The sequence below is a fragment of the Balaenoptera borealis genome (assembly GCF_965194805.1).
Source record: "Balaenoptera borealis genome assembly, chromosome: 8".
Lineage (NCBI taxonomy): Eukaryota > Metazoa > Chordata > Mammalia > Artiodactyla > Balaenopteridae > Balaenoptera > Balaenoptera borealis.
In genome coordinates, this window is record NC_138865.1 from 30,793,167 (window position 1) to 30,817,391 (window position 24,225).

The 24,225-nt window shown below is 43.1% G+C and overlaps 1 pseudogene across 1 annotated transcript in view; it reads right to left on the bottom strand.

Moving 5' to 3' along the window:
* The window catches only part of LOC309633819 (cyclin-dependent kinase 20-like), a 45,243-nt pseudogene that overhangs the window by 11,337 nt on the left and 9,681 nt on the right, over positions 1-24,225 (bottom strand). Inside the window, exon 9 of the transcript XR_014249578.1 lies at positions 20,304-20,394. The product of XR_014249578.1 is annotated as a cyclin-dependent kinase 20-like (transcript). The remainder of the gene's footprint in view (positions 1-20,303; positions 20,395-24,225) is intronic.

Below are 24,225 nucleotides of genomic sequence, written 5' to 3' on the forward strand. Positions count from 1 at the left end.
CTTGTAATTATGCTCCAATAAAGATGTTTATAAAAAAAAAGAAATTAGATTTACTCTAAGTGCTCAAAACACACACACACACACACACACACACACACACACACACACACACACACACACAAAGAATTAATATGTAAATTTAGCAAGGCAGTTGAATACGGGTCAATATACAAAAATCGAATGCATTTCTATTTATATTTATACACAAATGATTTCTACGTATGCTACATATAGTATGCACAGAAATTTTTTTGTAAATACAAAACTATACATACCCCTATGTATTACTGTTGCGTTGCACCCTACAGGCCTGCAAGCCCTGCACTTGCCCAGCCTCGAGACCGAAGAAAGAGCCTGAAGTGAGCGACATAGACATCAGTGGTTTAATGGATGGAGGAGCTTACATGTCCTGGAGCAACACTCCACGGTGTGCGGCAGACAGCGGGCAGGACATGGTAGTAGTCTTTGCTCCCAGGGCTCGGGGAGGTCACCGGTTATAGGGGGAATTGACATCAGGTTGGCTCATCGGTTACCAGGGAAACAAGCAGAGGGGCACGTCCCTCACCGTCCCTTTGATAAGCTATCACCGTGGAGGTGCTCTGATCTAAAGATTAGAACAATCACTAGCTGGGGCCGGGGGCAAGTATGTATTAGGAGGGAAGGTTGGTGATGTGAGTAGTGTGTAGATGAAGGAGGACTGGTCGGGCAGGGGTTGTACAGCGAGCAAGAGAAGAGCCATCTTGGGTGGCTTGATCATACAATTATTTATGTATTTCTATATATGCTGTATACTAGCAAAGAAAATATTGGAAAATCAAATTTTAAAATAACATTTAAATCGTATAAAAATACTTATGAATAATTTTAACAAAATATGTGCAAGCCCTGTTCACTTAAACCTACAAAACTTTGTTGAGAGAAATAAATGAAGGCCTATATAAATGGGGTCATATATGCCATGTTCATGGCTTAGAAGACTAAACATTAAGATGTCAGTTATCCCCAAATCAATCTATAGATTCAAAGTAATCAAAGTCCCAGTAAGCAGTTTTGTAGAAATTTCCAAGCTGACTTGACAAATTTTATGGAAATGGATATATTTTCCAAAAAAGAAAATGCTGGAGGTCACGACTTAACTGTAATCTGCGGGAAACAAGACCCTGTGTTACTGTCATGAGGACAGACAAACAGATCAGTGGAGACTGACCCACATGTTCAACATATAACACATATAACACATACAGTCATTTGATATTTTGACAAACGAAGGTGATGATATAATTTGATGAAGAAAGGATGGTCTTCCCTACAAATTCTGGATACCCATTTGTAAATAAAAATGAACCCTGACGCTGACCATGCACACAAATATAATTTAACTTGAAATGAGCCACAGACCTATATGTAGATCATCTTCCCAATAACCCGTGAGACGAAGTCACACAAAGCTAAGCCAAGGCGTCAAGGTGCTGGGTTCTCATTGGGGCCCCATTCAGGTTGTTGGCAGTCCAGGACATTGTGGCTACAGAACTAAGGTTTCCCTGCCTGCTGGCTGGTGGCAGAGACTATTCTTGTCCTCAGGCCCACCGACAGCCTGGCAGCCAGCACGGGAGGCCCCCGCACCCGTGAGTCTCTGACTTCCTCTTCTGTGACCAGTCAGAGAAAACTCTCTGCCTTTGAAGCACTCATGGAATTAAAGTGGGCCCGCCCAGATCATCTCTCTTTAGCCAGGTAACAGAAATTTCTCGTGATGCTTGCAACTTTAACCATTTCTCCTTGAAATTCCACACATTTTTGTTCCATATATATTTTAGGCCATACTTTAAAGTGCATTCAAAATTAGCCTCGCTGTATCTTTCTGGGAGGCTGATCAAATTATTATTTTGAAATGACCCCTAAGATCTAGTAAAAACTTTCATCTTCCGGTCTTCTCGTCTAACATTACCAGCTGTGTGAGCTTGCTTCTGGTTGGCATCTCCAACGCCTATCATTTTCCCATCCTTTTAATTCCATCCTCCTTAAGTGTTCTGTTTTAGATGAGTCTTGTATTAATTTCCTAGGGCTGAAGTAACAAAACAGGGTGGCTTAAAAAAACAAAAATTTACTCCCTCACAGTTCTGGAGGCTAGAGGCCCAAAGTCAAGGTACCAGCAGGGCTCTGCTTCCTCTGAAGGTTCTAGTGCTTTCCTTGGCATGTAACAGCACACTCCAATGTCTGCGGCATCTGCACATGGCTTCTCTGTGTGTGTCTCTGTGCCCTCTCCTCTTCTTAGCAAGATACCGTTAGATTAAAGGCCCAGACTAAATCCAGGATGATTTCATCTTGAGATCCTTAACTAAATACATCGCAGAATAGGGAGGGTGGCAGGGAGATGCAAGAGGGAGGAGATATGGGGGTATATGTGTATGTATAGCTGATTCACTTTGTTATAAAGCATAAACTAACACACCATTGTAAAGCAATTATACTCCAATAAAGATGTTAAATAAATAAATAAATAAATAAATAAATAAATAAATAAATAAAATACATCGCAGCAGCACCGTTTCCAAAGAAGGTCACATTCTGAGGCTCTGGGTAGACCTGAATTTTGGGGGGATACCCTTTTCCGTACCCCACTGGTGCATGTGTAAAGTCAGCAGTCTCCAAATCTGAGCCAAATTTTGTGTAGGGGGTTGATCCTGCCCCATCCTCCGACAGGGCAACCTCAAGAAAATCAGTGCTTCTGATACAAAACCTACCGACCTCAGCCCCGCACAACGCACCATCAAAGTGAAAGCTGCAGGCTACATCTGGGCCCTAGCGGTGACAGAGGTGATCACAGGTTCAGGTTCAGATCACAGGTGACTCTCTGTTCCCAGGTACGTATTATGCCTTGGGACGTGGAGGTAGCATCCTGCAGGCTCCACACAGCCACTGAAGCCTCCTTGCTAAGACAGAAATGACATCTTCAGGATGAAGGCAGGCCTGGCCATCTGGTGCAGGAGGAAGTAGCTTCCTGTTGTCCTCAGACCCTTGCCACAGGCAATGACACTAGAGCAGGCCACCCTCTGAGTAGACAAGAAAGGGAAGTCTCTCGTGGTGTAGACAGCACTGACACTGTCCCATGCCACACAGCCCACCAGAGCACTGCTGCTGCCCGTACCTTACCAGGTGTCCCTGATAAAGGACAGACACAACAGTCCACACAAATGGTTGACCTTCAGGCTGTCATCTCAGTCACCTTAGCCCTTGATGCCCCAGCAAACAACCAGCATGTTTACACTCTTTGGCCATTGCCAGTGGCATGGCCATGTGGCCAGCCAATGCAGAAACTAAATTCTCATCCAAGCTTTCCCGTTTGGGAGGAAGACCTCAGGACCTCTTGCCCCCCAAACACCCCAAATATAAATGATAGTCACACATGTCTGCACATAGCAGGCACTCCTATCCCCTTTGGAGACCCAGACATTACCAACAGTGACCAAGACTCTCATTTCACTTTAAAAACACACAACACCAAGCTCTTGAGCAAGTCATTCAAGAGAACTTCCCTTCATCTGCCAATTTAGAACGCAGGCCTCACAGAGGACCATATGGCCTACTTATACAAGTTCAGGTTCGGGGAAATGAAACATGCACCTGTCAGTCATCAAACATCAGAAATGCATCATAATAACTTACTCCATTTTTGATGTTTGACAGCTGATAGCCTTTAAGGACCACCCCCCTCTCTTACCCCAGGGCAAGCTGATAAGAAAGGGGCACCTGCAGAGAATTCACACCAGTAAACCCTGGCCCAGGGTAAGAACCCCACCTCCCAAACCACAGGGAAAGCCAGAGTCAGTAACTCCTCCCTGCTTCCTCAGGCCATTTCCAGAGCTGCCTCCTGGGAGCCCACCCTGCTCTCCCAGCAAAGTCTCATTCTGTGAAAAATGGACCTTTTCACTCCCACTCGCTGCATGTGTGGCATCATCAGTCTTGATAATGAGAACTAAAATGTTGCCTGCCATATCAGTAAACAAAGGATGTTGCAGCCATCAAGCCATCATATTACAGCCACCGGAGGGTGAGCCCTAAGGGAACCCAGGATGTAGACAAACGGGCTGCTCACTGCCAAACCCTCAGCCACTGCCACACCCCCTGGTTCTGCCAGTGTACCCTGAGGAAACTCAGGATAAGAATACACAGGATACTGGCCCCAGATATTGAAGGTGCATATCAAAGGAATGATTTCAGTGAGCCCAGGCTCTTGCATCTTCCCCAACATAGAAAAGTGCTAAATTCCATAACTTGAGAAATCTGTTTTTCTTTTATTAACAGTAATCTTTTGATGTTCTGACTACCTGGTCTTTTGCTGAGAATCTCCTATATATACTGGCTCCCCACCCTTGCCTCTTCGGAACAGTTTCTGCAATGTCATCTGAGATGCCATGTCCCGGGCCTGAAGTCCTCAGAAAGTCCACCCAATAAAACATAACTCTCAACTTTTAGGTTGTGCATTTTTTTTTTTTCAGTCAACAATAACCAAGCCACATTTTGGGTCAGGTTGATCCTGCCCCCTATGGTGCAACCACAAGACACATTCATCTTCCTCTTATGATTTAGAAGCTATATGCTGTATACTATTCTTCTAGGAGTTAGACGAGAGATTACTATTTGCAGCCTGCCTTATAAAGTATACTGCTAATTGGTACATTTAATCTTCTCCGACAATTCAAGGAGCTTAGACCTTTTAGTTCCTCATAAACCTCCCCTAGCCTAAATGCTAAAGTCATGCATTTTATTTCTACATATAGTTTAAAGTCCACAAGGCATTGTTGTTGCTGTTTTATACAGTCAATATTTAGATTTCCTCATATTTACCACTGTTGCTGCTCATCGATCTTTCCTGCTTCTCTGACATTTCGTCTGTGATCATTTTCCCTCTGCCTGAAGAAGTCTCATTAGTATTACACGAAGGTCATTTTACTTCCTCTCGCTGCTATTAAATACATTTTTCTTAGTCTTCAGTTATCTCAGTTCACTCTGATGGGTCTATATGCAGATTTATTTTTATTTACCCTGCTTGGGGTTTGCAGGGCCTTCTTGATTCCATGGAGTACTGTCCTTAGTCTATTTTGGAAAAATATCTACCATCATCTCTTCAAATGTTTCCTATGCGTCCCTGCCTCACCTACTCCTAGGATATAAAATAAAAAAATACTAAAATTTTTTCATGGATTCTTTATGGCCTCGCCATTCAAAGTGTGGTCTATGACCTGATAGCATCAATATTCTCAAGAAGCTTCTAAAAACTCAGCATCTCAGGCATCCCCAGGGATCCACTGAATCAGAATCTTCATTTAAACAAGATCCACAGGTGAGTCACATCCCATTCAAGTCTGAGAAGCACTGGTCTCCATCTCTTAGCCTCTCTTCCACATTTACCACTCCTCGTCTCCCCATTCCATTGTAGATAATTACTTTTATCTTCCAGTTCACTAATTCTTTCATACTCTTAACTTCTTAATTGATGTATATAATACACATAGAAAATTGCACAAGACATAAACATAAGAGCTCAGTACATTTTTACAAAGTAAATATTCATGTCACCACCGAAGTTAAGAACACTGCCAGTGGCCCAAAAGCTCCCCCCACCCACCCCAGACTTTTGTGGGATTCAACTGTCCACTCTGCTATTAAATTCATCCGCTGAGTCCTAACGTTTGTTATTCAGTTTTGCTACTCCAGAATTTCTTTCTACTTGGTTCTTTTCCAAATCTGTATGTCATTTTTCACGGCTTTAAGTTCTCTGTTGAAATTTATCTCCTTGAGCAGGGCAACCACAGGTGTGCTAGTGTTTGTGTCTATTAACTACAATATCCAAATCCCCTGGGGCTCTACTGACATTGTCAGCTGTTTATCCTGCAGGTTCTAGTTCATGTTATCTTTTTTTCTTTTTTATGGAGTATAGTTGACTTACAACATTGTGTTAGTTTCAGCTGTACAGCAAAGTGATTCAGTTATACATATACATATATTCGTTCTTTTTTACATTCTTTTCTCATACAGGTTATCACAGAATATTGGGTAAAGTTCCCTGTGCTATACAGTAGGTTCTTGTTATCTATCTTATATATAGTAGTGTGTGTATTCGTCCAAAGCTCCTGATTTATCCCTCCCCACCACGTTTCCCCTTAGGTAACCATAAGTTTGTTTTTGATATCTATTAAGTCTGCTTCTGTTTTGTAAATGGGTTCATTTGTATCTTTTTTTTTTAATTAGATTCCACATATGAGTGATATCATATGGTATTTGTCTTTGTCTGACTTACTTGACTTAGTATGATAATCTTTAGGTTTTAGCATCCATTTTGCTGCAAATGGCATTATTTCATTCTTTTTTTATGGCTGAGTAATATTCCATTGTATATATGTACCACATCTTCTTTATCCATCCCTCTGTTGATGGACATTTAGGTTGCTTCCATGTCCTGGCCATTGTAAATAGTGCTGCAATGAACACAGGGGCGTATGTATCCTTTCGGATTATGGTTTTCTCCAGCTATATGCCCAGGAGTGGGATTGGTGGATCATATGGTAGCTCTATTTTAAGTTTTTTAAGGAACCTCCATATTGTTCTCCATAGTGGTTGTACCAATTTACAGTCCCACCAACAGTGTAGGAGGGTTCCCTTTTCTCCACACCCTCTCTAGCACTTACTGTTTGTAGACTTTTTGATGATGGCCATTCTGACAGGTGCAAGGTGATACCTCATTGTAGTTTTGATTTGCATTTCTCTGATAATTAGTGATGCTGAGCATCTTTTCATATGCTTTTTGGCTATCTGTATATCTTCTTTGGAGAACTGTCTGTTTAGATCTTCTGCCCATTTTTTGATTGGGTTGTTTGTTTTTTTGACATAGAGCTCCATGAGCTGTTTGTATATTTTGGAGATTAACCCCTTGTCAGTTGCATTATTTGCAAATATTCTCTCCCGTTCTATGGGTATCTTTTTGTTTTGTTGATGGTTTCCTTTGCTGTCCAGAAGCTTTTAAGTTTAATTAGGTCACATTTGTTTATTTTTGTTTTTATTTTCATTACTCTAGGAGGTGGGTCAAAAACGATATTGCTTCAGTCTATGTCAAAGAATGTTCTGCCTATGTTTTTCTCTAAGAGTTTTATAGTGTCTGGCCTTACATTTAGGTCTTTGATCCATTTCCAGTTTATTTTTGTGTATGGTGTTAGAGAATGTTCTAATTTCATTCTTTTACATGTAGCTGTCCAGTTTTCCCAGCACCACACATCAAAGAGACTGCTTTTTCTCCACTGTGTATTCTTTCCTCCCTTGTCATAGATTAATTGATCATAGGAGCGTGAGTTTATTTCTGGGCTTTCTAACTTATTCCATTGATATATATTTCTGTTTTTGTGCCAGTACCATACTGTTTTGATTACTGTAGCTTTGTAGTATAGTCTGCAGTCAGGGAGTCTGATTCCTCCAGCTCCATTTTGCTTTCTCAAGATTGCTTTGGCTATTCGGGGTCTTTTGTATTTCCATGTAATTTTAAAAAAACTTTGCTCTAATTCTGTGAAAAATGCCAATGGTAGTTTGATAGGGATTGCACTGAATCTGTAGATTGCCTTGGGTAGTTCATATCATCTTACCTCATGTGCCTACTTATCTCTAAGTGAGTGCTGAACACTGTATTTGAAAAGAGAGGCCTTGGGAGTTGTTAACCTTCTCCAGAAAGGATTTTCATTTACTCCCAGCCAGTAACTGGGCAGCTGCAGCCAGTTCAGGGACTGTTTACTTTCAGACCACCCTCACTCTTAGGCTGAAACTTGATAACCCACCCAACCTAAGAGGATTCACAGGGCTCCATTCCTTGGTGGCCCTGCAGTCCAACTTTTGTCTACTTGGCTATTAAGCTCTGCTCAGCCCCTTAGCTTTGTAGTAAACATCTCCAGGGCAAAAGCAGCCCCATTGTTAGGCTCAGCACTTTGATTTCTGCCATCTTCTGAATCTTGGCCTAGAAACCGTTTGCTCTTTTTAGCTCTCTCACTTGATATATATTCTAATTTTTCTAATTGTCCTTCACTGACAAGTATGTGTGAATCATGTGCTCTACCAGTCCCAGGAGAGAAACTTAGTGGCTTCCTCTTCATCTACACAATATATTCTCAAATTGCTCTGGAGATGTTAATTACACTTATTCCAAAGTCTTCTTTAAACAACTAGAGTTGTTTATGTGAAATCTGTTTCATCAGGTTTTACTTTTTTTGTTTACGAGCTTAGTTCTTTTACAGAGTTAGTTCTGTTTACATATGAAACTGTTCCTGGATGTCTGCTCATCTTGATATTTGGGATGCCAGTTTGCCCACACTTGCAAAGACCTCCTTCCCTCCAGGAGGAGGATACTGCCCCCAGGTGAGAGCTACTTCCTCAATCTGCCAGCTAACACCCACTTTTGCCATTTCTCTCTGGCCAAATGCTCCCTCCCAATGCGCAAGAATCACCTCTAAAACAAATGTCCTGGCAGCAGAAGGCCTTCATCATCTGAGGCAAATGCTTGCATTCTGTCGAACATGCCTCAGTTTTCCTTTGAGTTGGGCCCTCGTGGAGACTTGAAAAGGGGGAAAGAAGGGTGAGAATGCAGTAGTGAGAAGGAACTGCAAGGGGAAGAAAGACTATGAGTAGGACCAGGAGACAGGAAAGCAGGGGCCCGTGGACAAGAAAACACAGGCAGCCCACAGGGCTGGACCTCACTCTGAAAGGGTGAGAGGCTGCAGAGATGGGGCCAAGGAACAGGCTGTGGCACACTAGAGCCGAAGGGGGATGAGGAGTCTGCCCTCCACATGGCAGGCAAGGAGGAGCTTGGGGGACCGAGCAGAATTATGTGGTCACTTGGTCTGCCATGTGGAGGGCCTGGCTTGAAGTGCCACCTGGCACAGTGGTCTGGTGCCAGGTCCACAGACCCTGGGAAACAGCAGAGGTTCCTGAGAGCTGGGTCACTCACCAGCAGGAGGGGGCCTTCTGGAAAGTCACAGGCCTCCAATGAAGACGAGTATGTAGGCAGGCAGGAGGCATGCTCACACCCGTTCTCTGCTTTCCATACTTTGATCAGTCCCTGCTCGTCCACGGTGACAACCAGTTGCAGCCGAGGGTAAGTCACCAAATTCACCAGAGCTGCAGGCTGTAGAGGGCTCGACAGATCTCCGTGCCCTAGGCAACAACAAAATTAATGTAACAACTCACATAGGGCCCATTTATTTCCTAAACACTTATTATTTTCATTCATTCGACCATCACCCAGTGCACACTGGGGACATGTAGGTGTAAAGGATATGATGCCCATCCTCACAGGCCGCACAGCATGGTAGGGAACACAACACAGAAGCAATGTTCCACCAGAGAGGAGACAGGTGTGTCCTGGAGGAGAGCAGTGGCTGAGCGTGGGTGTTGAGACTGCCTGGGGTTGGTGCCATTGCAGGGGGATTGAGGGTGGGGTCCTTCATGTGCACTGGGCACAGGATGTCTGAAGCACTCCCAGTGGTTACCTATGGCTCAACTGAAGAAGGCTGGGCAGGGAGGCAGGACCCAACACTACCCACCCTGCCCGGGATCTGGGCTGTGCTTGGGACCTAGGCTGTGCTGGGGACCTGGGCTGTACTCAGGACCTGGGCTTTGCAGGGCTGCATAAAGTGAACTTCCACGTGGAACGTCTCACTTGGTCCCCAAGGAACCCAGGTTTACAGATAAGCTAATTCAGCCTTGTGGTTGTAAACAGTTTCTGTTGCATATCTGCAACTGCCCTGCTCAGAACATGCCCTTCCCAGTGGTGTACCCAGCAGTGCCACCGCGGGCCAGGCCTGGCGAAGGCCCATGCCCTGTCACGGCCATTAGCACAGAGGAAAATGACTGGTCCGATATGGGCTGATTCCCAGATACATGGTCTCTCCCAGGATTCTGAAAGCTACAACAGCGAGGTAAAGAGCCTGGGTCCAGCAGGCCCACGGTACATTAGGATAGGGCGTCAGAGAACCAATCCTCTAATTGCTGTTTCTGAGTTTCTCAGAGTTGCCACATGGGGTTTCTTTCCAATTTGGAGTTATTACGGTCCTTTTTCTATCAGGTGTTATCATGTTAGCATGATCTTTTTCCAATCATGATATCCCAGTATTCTTCCATTCTTTTCTTTCTTCCCCCTCACATCAACAAATCAACAGTTGATTTCTGTTGCTTAAACAGCTAACAAGACTATTACTAGTAGGAACTTGGCACCGGTGACTGGGTCATGTCAACTAGGTCTCGGAGAATACACATTATTCACCAGTGGCTAGTAGTATGGAAGTGGGCAAAGAAGCAGTGAAACTCCCCTTCCCATTTCAGAATAGAAAGTAGCAACCAGGGGAACAGAGCGCAGAAACAGGCTACATACTGCATGACTCCAACAAAATGATTGAGCTTTCTAAAAATAAAATAAGATTGGAGATGTGTTCACAAAGAGGATTCAGGTTGGCAAGCCAGGCAGAATGGGTGCAGAGGGGTCTAGCCCTGTCTAACAGTCCCACACTGTGACCAACGGACCACACTAGAGTTCAACAAACCACAGCCTACAGCCAAACCCAGCCCACTAACCATTTTTGTATTTTCGTTAAAAAAAAAAATCAAAGAATATTTCATGACACATGAAAAAAACAAGAAACTCACATGTGAGGGTCCATAAGTACAGTTTTATTGGAACACAGCCACTCCCTTTTTGTTTACTTCTTGTCTACAGCTGCTTCTGCATTTCAGCCACATAGTTAAGTAGTTGCAACAGGACCATGTGGTCTGCAAAGCCTAAAATATTTGCTCTCTGGCCCTTTACAGAAAAGGTCTGCCACCCCAGCACCAAAGCTCTTTATGTTCAAGTCAAGACCTTTTTGTTTTGGCAACTATGGAACCTCCCAGCCTTCAGGTCTTCTTCCTGCCCAAGAGCCCCTCATCTAAGCCTGTGTGGTCTCATGTCCACAGCCTAAGGTGGGTCTCTTTCAGGGCAACACAACTGCAATGAAACAGAGACCAGCCACCTGCACCCATCAGTCACCAGAGACCTTCACTCGAAATTATAATGTCAAACATCACTGTATATGAGGAAAATAAAGCACGTGGAAAAGAAAAAAAAAAACATGATAAACAAATGAAAAACTGACCACGGAGGAAAGACATATGATGCAAATAACTGTATCCTTTAAACAACAAAAAAGAGCAATCAGAGAATATGAAAATGGATAGGAAAGCTTTTTAACAATTAGTACCAACCAAGTCCAAAATACTAATCAAGTTATCGAGGTTGTAACACTTAAGTTTGCAAGTGGGGTGAGTAAAAGCTGCATTATCTGGGCAAAACCACCCAGAGGCTGGCATTGGCTCCAATGTGGACATCACAGAACTGGGCATGGCAGCTGTCATCCCCTTGCATAAACAGCCTCCATCAGGCACTGCAAAAATGCCCATCTCCCTGAGGCAGGACAGCAGAGAGTCAAGGGCATTTGCGATCAATCAGACTCAAGTCTGAAGTGTGACCTGGCACAGCGACTGAGCCTCCTGCAGCTCAGATTTCTCATCTGTACAATGGGGCTCGCACTCCTCACCTCACAAGTTGGCTGTGATGGTTAAAGAGAATAAAGGCAAAGGGCCTCGCTAAGACTGAGGACATAGCAGCATCTGGTCACTTCTCCTCCTGGCCCCCTCCTGGACAGCTCACCTCTTGCAGATCCCAGGCACACACGGTGCCATCTGACGACACGGTGCACACCACGGACTCCTCCCGCCCATCAAACCAGTACTCTGGTTGAGATGTAGGCCAGCTCATCTATCTCTCCTGAAAGAGAACACAGACTTGCCTTAAGCACACACATGGACGCCTGGGATGTGAACATTCAACTTGGTGAAGGGGAGGCAGGCAAGTCATTCCTCTTCTCTCTCAGGAGCATGACAGGTGCTGATTCTGGGGACAGTGGTGGACAGAAAGAGCTGGGACTTCAGACTTACAGTTTGGGTATCATGCCCAGGACTGCCTACCACCCACCAGCCATGTTACTGTGAACAACAGTTACAACATCCTTATCTCTTAGTTTCTGTTTCTTTCTACTCTGAAATAGATGTAATGATCTCTGTGAGGATCAAATGATAACACAGGTATAGAACATAGCAGGGTATGTCCTCATTATGTGGCATTTTCCAACTAATTGGCTGAAAAACCAAATCCCTAGAGATCTGACCAGGGAAAGAGTGGGAATGCACAGAGTTACCACCTTCCCCACCCCGTACCTTTGTGCCCAGCAATGGCTTTGCAGATAAAGTCCTTCTCTGGCCACCCAGATTCCATTCGGAACTCCAGCTCGGATCAGCAGAGATAGTACTGTTTCCATGTCTGTGTGCCCAGGGTCGTCTGGGAGGCTTTACAGGAGGACCAGCGTCTCAGACACAGCTGCTTGAAACAAAGACCCACAGTCCCAGGCAGAAAAGGAGTCATTAGAAGGTGTTTTGGCATCAATAGGCCTAGCTTTGATTCCCAGCTTCACCATCTACTAGCTTGGACAACTCACTTTGCCTATGTAGGCCTCAGTTTCCTCCACTGTTAAATGGGGATAATGATATGACACTGAACGAGTGCTCACCACATGTCGGGAATAGGTGCTTTTCGTGTTTCCAGTCAATCTATATAACAACCCCATAAGGTAGGTCCTCATCTCCATTTTAGACATGAGAGAGAGGTTAAACAACTAACCCAGGGTCATGCAGCCTTGGTCATGCAACTGGAACTCAAGAGTCTGCATTTTTTTGAAGCCGCCAACTATTGTTGAACTATTTCTCCCTTCAATTTTGTCAGCCCTTCATGCATTTTGTTGCTTTGTTATTAGGTCCATTTACATTTATAATTTTTAGATCTTCTTGATGGATTGATCTGTTTATTATTATAAAATATCCTTCTTTGTCCCTAGTAACACTTTTTGTCTTAAAGTCTGTTTTGTCTGATATTAGCATAGTCATTCTAGCTCTCTCTTGGTTGCTGTTTGCATGGTATATGTTTCCATTCTATTATTGTCAACCTGTATCTTTGAATCTAAAGTGTGTCTATTGTAGACAGCATATACTTGGATATTTTTAATCCCTTCTGCCAATCTCTGCCTTTTCATTGGAGTGTTTAATCCATATATATTTAATACAACTACTGATAAGATAGGATTTACATGTCATTTTGCTTATTTCTATGCATTTTTCCTTCTATTCCTCTATTACTGCCTTCTTTTGTATTAAGTATTTTCTTGTGTCCTATTGCCTTGTCATTTCTTCAACTGTATATTCTTTTAGTTCTTAGTGGTTGCCTTGGGGATTACTGGATAAAAATCTCAATTTATGACAATCTAGTTTTGATTAATAGCAACTTAATAGTATCAAAAAACTTAGCTCCTGTGTAGCTCCATTTTATGCCCCTCTCATTCATGCCGTTATTGTCATACAGATTACATCTTCATACATTATGTACCCAATGGAGAGTCACAATTATTGTTTTATGCAGTTGTCCTTTAAATCACATAGGAAAAAAGGAGTTACAAACAAAAGAATTCATTTATGTTGCCTTTTATATACACCCATATGGTTACTTTACTGGTGCTACTTCTTCACGTGGATTCAAGTTCCTGTCTAATGTCCTTTCATATCAATCTGAAAGACTCTCTTTAGTATTTTTTGTAGGGCAAGTCTACTAGCAACAAATTCTCAGAGCTTTTGTTAATCTGGGAATGTCTTAATTTTCTCCTTCATTTTGCTAGATATAGAATTATTTATTTATTTATTTGTTTATCTATTTATAATCAGTCATCAATTTTATACACATCAGTGTATACATGTCAATCCCAATCGCCCAATTCAGCACACCACCATCCCCACCCCACCGCGGTTTTCCCCCCTTGGTGTCCACACGTTTGTTCTCTACATCTGTGTCTCAACTTCTGCCCTGCAAACCAGTTCATCTGTACCATTTTTCTAGGTTCCACATACATGCGTTAATATACGATATTTGTTTTTCTCTTTCTGACTTACTTCACTCTATATGACAGTCTCTAGATCCATCCACGTCTCAACAAATGACTCAATTTCGTTCCTTTTTATGGCTGAGTAATATTCCATTGTATGTATGTACCACATCTTCTTTATCCATTTGTCTGTTGATGGGCATTTAGGTTGGTTCCATGACCTGGCTATTGTAAATAGTGCTGCAATGAACATTGGGGTGCATGTGTCTTTTTGAATTACGGTTTTCTCTGGGTATATGCCCAGTAGTGGGATTGCTGGATCATATGGTAATTCTATTTTTAGTTTTTTAAGGAACCTCCATATTGTTCTCCATAGTGGCTGCATCAATTTACATTCCCACCAACAGTGCAAGAGGGTTCCCTTTTCTCCACACCCTCTCCAGCATTTGTTGTTTGTAGATTTTCTGATGATGCCCATTCTGACTGGTGTGAGGTGATACCTCATTGTCGTTTTGATTTGCATTTCTCTAATAATTAGTGATGTTGAGCAGCTTTTCATGTGCTTCTTGGCCATCTGTATGTCTTCTTTGGAGAAATGTCTATTTAGGTCTTCTGCCCATTTTTCGATTGGGTTGTTTGTTTCTTTAATATTGAGCTGAATGAGCTGTTTATATATTTTGGAGATTAATCCTTTGTCCGTTGATTCGTTTGCAAATGTTTTCTCCCATTCTGAAGGTTGTCTTTTTGTCTTGTTTATGGTTTCCTTTGTTGTGCAAAAAAAAAAAAAAAAAAAAAACGGAGCTGGAGGAATCAGACTCCCTGACTTCAGACTATACTACAAAGCTACAGTAATCAAGACAATATGGTACTGGCACAAAAACAGAAACATAGATCAATGGAACAAGAAAGCCCAAAGATAAACCCAGGCACCTATGGTCAACTAATCTATGACAAAGGAGGCAAAGATATACAATGGAGAAAAGACAGTCTCTTCAATAAGTGTTGCCAGGAAAACTGGACAGCTACATGTAAAAGAAGGAAATTAGAATACTCCCTAACACCATACACAAAAATAAACTCAAAATGGATTCGAGACCTAAATGTAAGACTGGACACTATAAAACTCTTAGAGGAAAACATAGGAAGAACACTCTTTGACATAAATCACAGCAAGATCTTTTTTGATCCACCTCCTAGAGTAATGGAAATAAAAACAAAAATAAACAAATGGGACCTAATGAAACTTCAAAGCTTTTGCACAGCAAAGGATATAGAATTCTTGATGACAATCTTTTTCTTCCCACACCTTCAACATATCAGCACACTCCTTTTTGGGCTCCATGGTTTTTTATGAGAAATCAACCATTACTCTCATTGGGGTTGTCCCATACATGATGAGTTGCTTCTCTCTTGATGCTTTCAAGATTCTGTCTTTGGCTTTCAAGTTGGATTATAATGTGTCTCGACATGGAACTCTTTTGACTTTATCCTACTTGCAGCTCACTGAGCTTCTGGATGTGTAAATTAACATTTTTCATCAAATTTGGGAAGTTTTCAGTCATATCTTTAAATACTTTCTACTTTCTTTCTCCTCTCATCTGGAACTCCCTATTATCTGTTGCTTGCATGCTTGATGGTGTCCCACAGGTCTCTTAGGCACTATTCATTTTTCTTCATCTTCAGCTTCATTGCATTCCTCAGACTGGATAATCTCAACTGACCTATATTCCAGTTTACTGATTCTTTCTTCTGCCTGCTCAAATCTGCTCTTGAATTTTTAATTTGATATTGTACTTTCCTACTCCATAATTTCTGTTTAGTTATTTTTTTTATAATTTTTCTTTATTAATATTCTCTATTAAATGAGACACTGTTCTCATACTTCCCTTCAGTTCTTTTCACGTGGTTTCCTCTAGTTCTTTGCACATACTAAAATAGTTGATTTAAAGTCTTTGTCTAGTAGGTCTGATGCCTGGGCTTCCTTGGGGACAGTCTTTATTGTTTGCTTTGTTTCCTGCATATTAGCGACACTTTATTTCTTTGCATGACTTATAACTTCTGTTGAAAACTGAACATTTTAAATAACATAATGTAGAACTCTGGAAATCTGATTCCACCCCACCCCCGGTTTGTTATTATTGCCGTTATTATTTTTGGTTTGTTTAGTGAAGTAACTCTGAAAAGTTTCTGAAGTAACTCTGAAAGTCTGTATTCTTTGTTATGTAGGGCCACTTATGTCTCTGCTCAGTTAAATTAATGTGCAGTAATGAGAGGACAGAGATTTCCTAAATTTCTGGAACCACTAAGTTTCCTAGTCATTGCCAAAGGCTCTATGTGCAGGTTGGGGCATGTGTGCAACACTCAGCCAGGCAGTTGACTTCTCTGCCTTAGTCTTCACTTCCTGCTTCCACAGAACCTCAAGGTTAACCAGAGGTAAAAGTTTAGAGCGCTTTTATATCTGCCCTGAGTTAGCACACAGCCCTGCACAAGCACTTGGCCTTCTAGATTCCTAGGAATGTGTTGGAGCTTTCCAAAACCCCTAAGGACATCACATTCCCAGCTTTTCCTTTTAAACTCTTTGGTTAGCCTATTGTTTCCTTAACTATCATTCATCAACTCTGATTAAAGACTAATTAAAAAGTTAATCAATTCTCTTTAGTTGTTTTGACAAATGCCCCAAGGTAAAGGTTTTTCACATTGGATGAACACCAAGCAAGGTAAAATAAAGACAGCTTACACGTGAGCTCTTCCAGGAAACACCAGACAGGTCGAACAATGACAATTCTCTGGGAATAAGGCTTTGAAGAATCTCTCATTCCATTCTTACCCTTCCAGTGACTGCGGCTCCTGCTTTCACTGTGATTGTGAACTGTTGGTATTCAAGGCTAACACAAAGCTGGAAGGTTGTTATGGGAACAGGGCAAGTGAACACTTGCTGCTCTTACTGAGAATAAGCCATTTTTTTCTTGAATAAACATTTCCCAGACTACTGTAAGTCTCTGGTTAATTTCCAGAGTTCTGTAAAAGTTGATTTTGACAATTTATGCCAGTTTTCTCATTGCTTTTACGGAGGAGAAAATTTTCAGAAGTCATTAATCCACCATTTTCCAAGAGTCTGCATCCTTAACTTGTATGTATCAATAACTACTGTCAATTCTATGACAGCAACTCGCTTATAAGGTTGTTGAAGATAAAACATTAGCTCATCCACACTATGGAGAATACTGAATCCCCACCTAGTCTGTGGACCCCAAAGTGAGTGAGACATGGTCCTTGCCCTATGAGTACTCGCAGCTGGTGGTTAGGAGGACAAGTAAAACTAAAATTCTGGAGAGAATTGCTAGGTTTCAGAAGGGGCAGCCTATGGTGCCATGGGAGTAAAACACAAGGAGAGTGAACATCTGGAGAGGATTAGGGAGGCCTCATGGACAAAGGCTTTCAAAATTTACAGTCACCAGAGTTGATACAGCATCAGAGGACTCCAGTCATATCTCACAGAGGAGAAAAATGAGGCTGGGTGGGAAATAAGTAGCTCACAGCCCATGGTCCCAATAAGTACAACACAAAGAGTTTCTCTCCATTCAAAGCCTGTACACTCACTGAGCACCTATGTGTCAGGCTCTGTACTAGGCACCAGTGACCTTCTAACACACTGTGAAGGATCCAGTGCTTATGTTGGATATGGGTTTTCCTGTACCCACTGAAACCCTGTTCCTTCTACCAGAAGTAGCATACTCACAGCCTGCAGGCAGAATGGGCATCCAGTTTACCTTGTCTGGCCTGCATAGGATTGGCCTATGTGAACTAGCTGCCAATACTTAAAAATCAAGAGATTTCACATACTAATTAGGTAAAAGAAGAAGATCTAACTATACTGAAATCAAATTCTCACCTGGAAAAATTTATCTGGGGCCACACAGAACAGTACTCTTCAGACAAGAATGAGCTTTCAGGGAATTCCCTGGTGGTCCAGTGGTTAGGACTCTGCGCTTTCACTGCTGAGGGCCTGGGTTCTATCCCTGGTCGGGGAGCTAGGATCCTGCAAGCCGCATGGCACAGCCGAAAAAAAAAAAAAAAAAAAAGAATGAGCTTTCAGCTCCACCACGGCCTTCACCATCCCTTTTATCTCTTGGACTAAGAGGCTGAGTATCAGCTGCCTCACATCATCATTCTTATGTTGTTGATTTTCTTTTAGTTGAAATAATCAGAAAGGGAAATTTCTTGTACCCATATCTCAACCTAAACAGTGTGAAAATAAAAGCTAGACTAAGAAGATAATGTGGTTTAAGAAAAAGGGGGGTAACATTTCTTTGTGGAAGTGAAGTCTATTTCTACATATTTAAGGCCATTATACATCAAACCATAAGTAGGAACCATGACCAATATTCAGAAGAAATAACACCAAGTGATTTGACCAAAAAAAGGGCAGACTGTCAACAAGGCTAAAGTGTGCACATGAGTAAAGTATGAGAAATACAAGCCTCTGAAATACAAGGATGTATCAAGTGAAAAAACACCATGGCACCAAAACCTTTCAGATAGCAATTAACAGCAAAACAATCTACTGTACACAAACAAAAAAAAAATATTTGTACCTTAAACAAAAGCAAATATTTGCAATTTTCCTTTTAACCAAAAATCTAACACATAGTGTGTTAAAGAGATGGCAGAATTTAAAAGGTCATGAAGCATTTTAAAGAAGTAACTTGCAGTGTTTTAAATTAGAATTATAGAGTACATATTAAAAACATATGACCGGTTAACCATGTTCATTTACTGTGTCCGTAAGAGTTCCTATGGGCCTGGAGAGTTTTGGGGCCTAGTACTCATGACAGGTACAACATTAGAAATGACACGTGCATGTGACGATGCTCCTGGAATGCTGTTGCAGTTGTCCCAGTTCCAGAAACATAAACCCAGTGTTTTTTTTATGAACATGGGTCAAGGATACCATCCCAAAGAATGACTGTATGCCAAAAAGAGTTTAGCACCAAAAACTATAAAATAGTAATGAACCGAAAACCCATTCGTGACTTGGCTTGCAGACAGCTGAAGAATCTGCTTGAGGAACCTGGAGGTACACACAATATGGTAACACATGTATGTATGTGGGGGTTAGGTGATAAGCTGCACAAGAGATTTTTTGAACTGCTGAAAGAAATATATTGCTTATGTTACTCAAAGGGAAATTCCTACCCCAGCTTATCCTACCCCAGCTTAAAGATGAGAACAAAGACTAGGGTTTAGGGTTGGCATCCTACCCATTCCAACTGTGAGAACTGCCCTCCAAGGGCTTCCACAAATAGTTACACCAATCTATGAGTCAACTCATTTATTTCTAGTGACACAATGTCTTTGAGAATCACATTTGGCAAGACATTCTCTTGTCCACTTATCTACAGAGAAATCAATTTCCAGAATTGAATGTTCTATCTAGAGTACATCCCCCAAATTGTAGAGATAAAGACTGAAATCCAATAAAAGTTCCCTTACTTCAAAATTGACTAGAGATTAACATCATTTTTCTAATTAATATTATTAGCAATAAAAAAAATGAATAAAAAGCAACAAACAGAACAGTGCTGTATGATACTGAAAAATAAATATGGTAAGATTGGCATTCCACAATTCTCAAATATATCAATTCACAGTTATTCTAAAAATAAAAACCATCAAGCAAAGATTCCCTCCATGTTTGGAGGAAACTTCATGTGAACAGTTGTTTTCCATCAGGAAAGACTAAAACTAAATATAGCTCCTAGTTGATAGTCAAGGCTATATAGTCTGTCCTATATTCTGCAAGAGGCAGAAGATCTGACACTTACCTCTTGGGACAAAAGAAAAGATGTCAGGTTCCAAAGGAGGAATGAACAGAAAAGAAAAATTTAATAATTTAATGATTAAAATATTTTTTATTTTCTACTTTTAATTTTTTGAATTTTATTTAAGTTCTAATATCAAACATGCTTATATAACTATGTTGTTACACCAAAGTTGAAATCAAATAAAAGTGGTTTATTTGTCTATTGATTTGTCTATCAGCCAGCTGCATTCAATTTGCTGTACATTTATGCCCCTGAGTTTGGTACCCCCACCTACATCAACCTCCACTTGATTAACAAAATCGCTTATATTTCAATATACTATAAAAAAAGTCTCACACCCCCAACTAGGGAGGAGTTTCCTGCTGGTAAGGGCTGTGGATTGTCCCTTCTTGTCTACTTAACAGAAACGCAGTGAGTGCTGAAAAGTACACCCCTCTCTCCTTTGAGGGATACTCTCCTGAGCAGGCCTGGCTCTTCCTCCACTCACCTCCACAGTTCCTTGGTCCTTGAAGCCTCATTCCAGACCCAGAAGAGTAGCTGGTCAGTCAACATGCAATTAGTGCCTAGCCTGCCAGGCCCTGTGGAGGGGACAGAGAGCTAAATGAGACCCAGTGCTTGCACTCAAGAACACTCACCCTGGGGAGTTAGAGACAAATTCAGACCATCAAATAAAACACACCAAATAATGAATGACAAAGGAGAGAATGACCAACTCAGTTGGAGCCAAGGGGTTCAGAAGTAACTACTGATCAACTCCTGAAGGATGAGTAGTTATCCTCTAAGAAAACGGCTGAAGCATTTCAGGGAGAGAAAGATCCGCTTGGGCAAAGATTCAGAAGTATGAAAAAGATGATGAGTAAGTTGCCTTAATCAGAACATAGAGAAAGGAGCTGGAGACAGGCTTAGACCAACTCTTGGAAGTCAGAAGGGCAAAAACAGTGAGAAGTCACTTGAGAACTGTGAATGGAAGAGTGGCAAGTCAAACTGTGTTTTAGGCTGCTATGAGAAGGAAGGACTTGGAGACTTTCCTGGTGGTCCAATGGTTAAGAATCCGCCTTCCAATGCAGGGGGCATGGGTTGGCTACCTGGTCGAGGAACTAAGATCCCACATGCTGGGGCAACTAAGCCCATGCACGCTCTAGAGCCCATGCGCCACAACTAGAGAGCCCGTGCACTGCAACGAAAGATCCCACGTGCCACAACAAAGATCCCATGTGCCGCAACTAAGACCCGATGCAGCAAAATAAATAAATAAATATTAAAAAAAAAAAAAAAAGACTCTGAGCTTCCACTGTAGGGGGCACGGGTTGGATCCCTGGTTGGGGAACTAAGATCCTGTAAGCCACGTGGTAGGGCCAACTGAATAAAAAAGAGAGAGAGAGAAGGAAAGACTGGAAACGAGGGCAGAGCAGCAAGACCCATAAGAAGGCTGCTGCAATGGAGTAAATTAAGGCTCTGGCTAAAGGGATGTCCCAGAGATGCCAAGGTGGAGGAACAGAACTGCTACCTGGGGAGGGCACACAGGCTGCTCTCTGCAGAAGTATCTGGAAGAGGCTCAGGTGGCCCTGGGAAGGGATCACAGTACCCTGCCTCCCCCTCCCTCAGGCCCACACCTGCATCCTGGAACTTCTTGGCCTCTCCAGCTGGGCCACCCTGGGTTCTGGAGCCTATACAGCTTCAGTAGAAACCACTCTGGAGCTTTCTGTGGCCCAGACCTACTGAGGGTCCCAGCCAGATACGTGGCTTTCCAGGCCCTGGCAGAAATAACAACCACCCTGTCTGAGCCCAGGTTCCTACTTCCACAGCCCTCACTCACCCGAGATCAAAGTTTCTCAGTCCTTAAGAAATCTTTTTGGCTAGTAGGAATGTAAAGTTGATATTTTGCAATAATCAAACCAGGTAAGAAGATTTCCGCATTCTTTTTTTCTATAGTTCCCAGTTCAAAACCCAACTGAGATGTTCTTACTTCCCTAACATAAAATTATAATATGTAATATAACCTGCAAAATGGGTGTTACCCACCTTGGAGAATGCCTCTGTTAGATGCTGATCTTCATGATGACACTGTGAGGCAGGGTTTATTGACCTCATTTTACCTAACAGGGAAACCAGAACCTGGAGAAGTTGCTGCTATCAAAGGGTAAAAGGCACCTCCCTTTCAAAATCTGCTGGGAGACTACCTGGGTGACCTCAGCCAATTCACTCTCAGCACGATACTCACTTTCCCTATTGGTTGGTAAAAATGGGGATAACAACCCAGTATTTTACTTGATACATTTAAGTTATAATTACACAATTCAGGTAAGGGTCTGTTTATTAATCTTTTTGTCAAATGATATAATAATGTATTTTAAAAGTAAAGAAATTCATTTACTCAACAAACATTTACTTAGAGTACACTAAATATCAAGCCATACGCTGAGTGTATACACACAGTGATCATACAGTGGTTATACACACAGTGATGCAAGAGACAAAAGAATGAGTCTAGCGGGGGTGGGGGGGAAGCAAACATTTAACAAGCACAGTATGTGATCATTTAGTCACAGTTGTGCTGAGTAAGAGCACAGAGGAGGAAGAGCTCGGAGCACAACAGGGGCAGAAGCGCAGATCAGACTAACGCACTAAACAGGCACTTAGGGAGCACAGCCAGTACAGGAGTTCGACTGGCTGGGAAGGGACAGGCGGAGCCCGCAGGAGGAGGTGCCACTCACAGGGAGGGCACGGCTTTCCAGGCAGGCCCCAGAAGGGAAATTCCAGAATATTCCAGAAGAGGTGGGATCCCTAGGCCAATCTTAGGGGTGAACCCTGTTCACAGGTGCCCAGTGCAAGCCAACCGCGCAGGGGGCTCTGGACACACCGACAGACGGAGGAACAGAGGGATAAGAGGTTTTCAGAGCAACCCCTTCATAGGTCGCCGAGGTCGCCACCCCGGGGGCCAAGAGCGTCCTCTGCAGATCGCGGATTCAGGGCCGTCCGACGCCCCCTCCCAGATTTGGGAAACGGAGGCTCCGAGGGGACGGGCCGACCATGGACACGCCAGTGACCAGGAGCCCAGCCCTGCCTCCCGCCTGGGACAGGACGCGCTACCTTATCCACCTGGGCGACGCAGAGCATGTCTCGGGCCTCCAAGAAGGAGAAGACGTGCAGCAGCTCGGGCAAACCCATCTGCGGCTCCACGGCGCCAGCCCCCGTGGTTGCCTGGGTCGGGCTACGCCTTCGCTGCGCTTCCGCCCCCGCAGGCCGAGCCCCGCCCGCTCGCTTCATCCTCGCCCAGCCTCCGCGCTTCCGTTCGGAACACCCACTTCTACTAATCCGCTCACCAGCCCCGCTTCTACTTGGCCTTAGACTGGCTTCTAACCCTTGTCCTGACATTCGCTGAGACCCTCGCCCACCCCCTTATACTGACATTCATCCTCGTTCTGACCTTCGCCCTGACCCTCACGCGGGACCCTGTGGTGCCCCTGAACCCAGCACCTCCCGAGCCCTTGCCCTGGTGCTGGCCCTTATCCAGACCTTGACCCTCTTCCTCAACCTCGCCCTAATCATCACCCTTGATTTCATTAGCATCTGACATCTACCATACTCCTGTCCCTACCCTCACCTGACCCTGACTCACCCTAATACACACCTTCATCCTGAGCTTTGCCCTAGCCCTGACCCTGGCCTTCACAATCACCTTCAGAATGACCCTCAGCCTCCCTCTTACACTGGCACTGGCCCTTGCCCAAGCCCTGGCTCTAACCTGGTACTTCCCTCATCAGGGCCCCTGCCCGGGCTCTCACCCTACCTAGCCTTAGCCCCAACCCTGGACCTCACCCTGGTTTTGGTCGTGGCCCTGGCCAAGATCAGATCAGAGTTAGTGTAAGGGGGAAGGTCATGATCAAGCTCAATGTCAGAGCAGCCAGGGTCACAGTCAGGATGAGGGTAAGATCAGAGACAGAGTGATGAAGATCAGAATCAGCGTGAGGGTGAGTGTCCAGTTCAAGGTAAAATTCTATGTCAGGTTAAGGATCAAGATAAGACAATGGTCAGGGTCATGGTGTCAGAATCAGGTTCAAGGACAAGATCACTATGAGGGAAATTTTAGATCCAGGGTTAGGTTCAAGATCAAGTTCAAGATCAGTGTGAGAGCCAAGGTTAGGATCAAGTTGAGGCTCCATTAGAGAGGATCAGTGAGAGGATGAATGTCAGGATTAGGATGATGGTTATTGTCAGGGTGAAAGTAAGATTGAAAGTTGGATTCAAGTTGACAGTGGATGTCCAGTTCCGTGTAGGATTCAGGGTCAAGGTGAGGGTGAGGTTGATGTTCAGGATTAGAGTCAGTGTCAGGTTCAGGGTCAAGATCAATGTGAGGTAGTGTCAGGGTCAGGGTGAGCATGATGGTCATTGTGAAGGTCAAGGTCAAT